Source organism: Arachis hypogaea, chromosome 17 (genome assembly GCF_003086295.3).
Source record: "Arachis hypogaea cultivar Tifrunner chromosome 17, arahy.Tifrunner.gnm2.J5K5, whole genome shotgun sequence".
In the NCBI taxonomy this organism is placed as follows: Eukaryota; Viridiplantae; Streptophyta; class Magnoliopsida; order Fabales; family Fabaceae; genus Arachis; species Arachis hypogaea.
The window spans coordinates 32,541,887-32,546,754 of NC_092052.1; the positions used below are offsets into that span (position 1 = coordinate 32,541,887).

Here is a 4,868-nt window from a genome sequence, read left to right on the forward strand (position 1 = left end):
TAACTAATTATTTTAAATTTAATTTAATTTGATTTAATTTTTCTTTCTTAATTTTCGAATTTTTTATTTTAATTCTAATTTAAAAACAAAAATACTTTTATTTTAATTTATCTAATTTTTGAAAATTCTTCTCCCTCATCTCTTTCTAATTATTTATTTATTTACTAACACTCCTCTTCATCTAAGAATTCGAACCCACTCCTCACCCTTGTGTTTGGATTCTCATCTTTTCCTTCTTCTATTCTTATCTTCTTCTACTCACGTAAAGGAATCTCTATACTGTGACATAGATGATTCCATATTTTCTTTTCTGTTTTCTTCTTTTTTATATGAGCAGGAACAAGGATAAGAACATTCTTGTTGAAGCTGATCCTAAACCTGAAAGGACTTTGAAGAAGAAGCTAAGGGAATCTAAAGCACAACTCTCTGGAGAAAATCTGACAGAAATTTTCGAAAAAGAAGGAGACATGGCCGAAAATAATAACAATACAAGGAAGATACTTGGTGACTTTACTGCACCAAATTCCAATTTACATGGAAGAAGCATCTCAATCCCTGCCATTGGAGCAAACAATTTTGAGCTGAAACCTCAATTAGTTTCTCTGATGCAACAGAACTGCAAGTTTCATGGACTTCCATCAGAAGATCCTTTTCAGTTCTTAACTGAATTCTTGCAGATCTGTGATACTGTTAAGACCAATGGGGTTGATTCCAAGGTCTACAGGCTTATGCTTTTCCTGTTTGCTGTAAGAGACAGAGCTAGAATATGGTGGGACTCTCAACCTAAGGATAGCCTGAACTCTTGGGATAAGCTGGTCACGACTTTCTTAGCCAAGTTCTTTCCTCCTCAAAAGCTTAGCAAGCTTAGAGTGGATGTTCAAACCTTCAAACAGAAAGAAGGTGAATCCATCTATGAAGCTTGGGAGAGATACAAGGAACTGACCAAAAGGTATCCTTCTGACATGCTTTCAGAATGGACCATCCTGGATATATTCTATGATGGGTTGTCTGAATTATCAAAGATGTCATTGGACCATTTTGCAGGTGGATCCATTCACCTAAAGAAAACACCTGCAGAAGCTCAGGAACTCATTGACATGGTTGCAAATAACCAGTTCATGTACACTTCTGAAAGGAATCCTGTGAGTAATGGGACGCCTCAGAGAAAGGGAGTTCTTGAAATTGATACTCTGAATGCCATATTGGCTCAGAACAAAATATTGACTCAGCAAGTCAATATGATCTCTCAGAGTCTGAATGGTTTGAAGGAATCACCCAACAGTACTATAGAGGCATCTTCTGAAGAAGAAGCTTATGATCCTGAGAACCCTGCAATAGCAGAGGTGAATTACATGGGGGAACCCTATGGAAACACCTATAATCCCTCATGGAGAAATCATCCAAATTTCTCATGGAAGGATCAACAAAAGCCTCAACAAGGCTTTAATAATGGTGGAAGAAACATGTTTAGCAATAGCAAACCTTTTCCATCATCCACTCAGCAACAGACAGAGAATTCTGAGCAAAATTCATCTAGCTTAGCAAATATAGTCTCTGATCTATCTAAGGTCACTGTGAGTTTCATGAATAAAACAAGGTCCTCCATTAGGAATTTGGAGGTACAAGTGGGCCAGTTGAGTAAAAGAGTCACTGAAATCCCTCCAAGTACTCTCCCAAGCAAAACAGAAGAAAATCCAAAAAGAGAGTGCAAGGCCATAGCCTTACATGATGTGGCCGAACCCAAAGAGGAGGAGGAGTGATGAGACGCAGAAGCTGGTGAATTAAAAATTATTAAAATGGTTATGTTGCAAGTATAGTTCTTAACTCACTGAAAATCTGCCTATCAATTTAGAAATATGTCACAGAGAATTAAATTAAAAATTACTGGGAGTTTTAAGTCCCAGGTCGTCTCCCAACGAGTTGCAGAAAAGTGTGCTATCTTATTAATCAGATGTTCCAAGAAGTTGAGCTAAGTAAATTGGGATGTAAATTGAGGAAAGTTAAATAATATGAATAAAAGCCTTGACTGGGTGTTGATTGGTTGGAATTTCTATTATTGGTGGAGTGAATGTAAGATTAATTTATAATTAATGGTTGTTCTGTTTGGTTATCCTTTACTAAGTAAGGGAAAGTCAAACAAGCTGGAATGCCAGATCTGTTCACAAGTTGCAACCCACTTAGTTCAAAGGGATTGGTGTTGGTGACAGGATAGCAATCCAACATTTAACCCAATTACAAATTTTTCTTTCAATCCTTCCAACTCAAGAATTCCTTTTAATCAACTCTCCATCAAGTAAGGAAACTACTCACGCATTGTAAATAAAGAATCCATAGCACATGAAAGGGAATTAAAAGAAGACATGATTATTGGAATTGAAATTGAATTAAAAAGAAATAATCCTTGCATTAATTAATCATTAAAGTATTCAAATAACAAAATTGAACAAAATAGGGAACATGGAAGAATGAAACCAAGTTAAGAAAACAAACTAGAATGATGAAGTCTTGATGAGAAAATAATTCTTCTCAATGTTCCAATGCTAAGACCAATTGAAAATTAAAATTCTAAAACCTAGAGAGAAAAACCTAAGAGAGTAAAACTAGATCTGAAACTGTCTCTGAATGAATGTGTTAATTGTTTCTACATGTTCTGTGACTCTAGTCTGCTGTTCCGGGCCAAAAACTGGGTCGAAATAGGGCCCAAAATTGCACCCAACGAATTCTGCAGATTATGCAGATCGCACATGTCACGCGATCGCGTCATCCATGCGGACGCGTCATTCGCGCTTTTCCTCGCCACGCATTCGCGTCGTCCACGCTACCGCGTCGCCAGAGCTTTTCCAATTCGTGCGGCCGCGTGAGCCATGCGGCCGTGTCACTGCGATTTGCTCTCCTTCACGCGGTCGCGTGAGCCACGCGACCGTGTCACTTCTCGCTGGTTATCTCCTCAAATTCTTGTGTTTCTTCCATTTTTGCTGGCTTCCTTTCCAATCTCCAACTCATTCATGCCCTATAAAGTCTGAAACACTTAACACACAGATCATGGCATCGAATGGAATAAAGGAGAATTAAAAATAAATAATTAAAGTCTCTAGGATGCAGTTTTCAAACATGTAATAAATTCAGGAAGGAAATCTAAATGCATGCTAATTTAATGAATAAGTGGGTAAGGATCATGATAAAACCACCCAATTGAACACAATATAAACCATAAAATAGTGATTTATCAACCTCCCCACACTTAAACATTAGCATGTCCTCATGCTTAATTGAAGGAGATAAGGAAATAAGTATGAACATGTAAAAATTCATGAAATGCAATGCAAACTCATATATATATAAATAAATGCAACTATATGATTCTTCTCCACTTGATCAAAAATAAATAAGCTCTTCAAAACAATTACAAATCAAATCCCACTAATTTTATCATTACACAGTAAAATGGATAAAAGTGCAAGAAGATAGCTCATGAAAGCAGGGAACTTGAAAATTCAAGTGCTGAACCCTCACTGATAATGTATGTACGCTCTAATCTCTAGTGTATAGGGTGGTCACTCTATCCTTCTCTAATCATGCTTTCTAACTTTTGTTCTTCTCCTAACCAATCAACAATAGTTAATATACCAATGCAAACATCATGAGGTCTTTTCAAGGTTGTAATGGGGCTAAGGTATAGGTAGGGGTGTATATTTGGTCAAGTGAGCTAATAAATTGAATCTTTAATTAACCCAAGCTCTAATATAACTTGTATACACTTAATGTCATCTTTAAAGTTCATACCTAACTACCCAGAATTCCCTTTTTCAATCCATACTCATGCATCAACTTATATTTTGGTTCTATTGTATGTGCACTGATCTTTGAATTCTGAATTTAACATTGGGATAATTTTGTCCCCTTATTTATTGATTTTTTTTATATAAATAAATAAATCTTATCAATGCACATAGATTTTTCATTCTTATATTTTCACATGAGTAGGTATCCAAATTCCCCTTAAATTTTTATAACACATTCCCTTAACAACTTCTGTTCCCACAATTTCCCATACTTAACTAGCACACACAATTCTATCTTAAGCTAACCAAAGATTCAAATTGGGATATACAATTGTTTTTCGGCTTAAGGTTAGTAATGTGGTAAAATATCGAACAAATGGGAATTAAAGGCTCAAAGTGGTTAACAAAGGTAATTGAAAAGGGTAGGCTTAATTTGGATGAGTGAGTTTAAACAAATAATGGCCTCAATCATGTGCAAGCATGCAAATATAATAACTATTGGACATATAAGATAAAACAAAATATAGATTACAATCATAGAGAAGTAAACACACAAGAATGAAATAATTATGGTTAAATAATGTAACCATTCATAAAGGCTCAAATCTTTCACATGTTGTGTGTTCTTTAACTCAAATATCATGTTCCAAATACAACTCAAGCAAATTTATCATAAAAATTTTGAAAAATTAGTGAAAGTTTGTTCCAAAGATAGATTTTTAAAAGAAACTTATTGTCTTTTCAATCAAGTAGAACATGCATGCAACTATCCTAACCTATGCAATTTATTCTATTCTATAAAGGAAAGAAAATCTAACTAAAATATCCTAATTATTGGTGCCAGAGAAGAGAATTTACCTCCAGAAGTCAGGTACTGACCGACCTCCCCACATTTAAGGCTTTGCACCGTCCTCGGTGCCATCTGTCAGAAACAAGGGTGGGCTGGTAGCAGTATCTCCACAGGCGGGGCCGTCATGGCTCCCTGTGCTGGTGAAGGAAGTGGAGTCTGGGGTGTCTGAGTCTCTAAAATGTCCCTTGAGTAGCTCCTTGAGGTGTTTGAATCGGTGCTCGTTACGACACTCTCTC

At 36.1% G+C, this 4,868-nt stretch overlaps 1 non-coding gene across 1 annotated transcript; it reads right to left on the reverse strand.

The window, feature by feature from the left end:
* Positions 1–860: 860 nt before the first annotated feature.
* On the reverse strand, positions 861–968 carry LOC112768676 (small nucleolar RNA R71). Its single transcript, XR_003186077.1, has one exon. It is a non-coding gene; the product is annotated as a small nucleolar RNA R71 (small nucleolar RNA).
* Between the last annotated feature and the right edge of the window lie 3,900 nt (positions 969–4,868).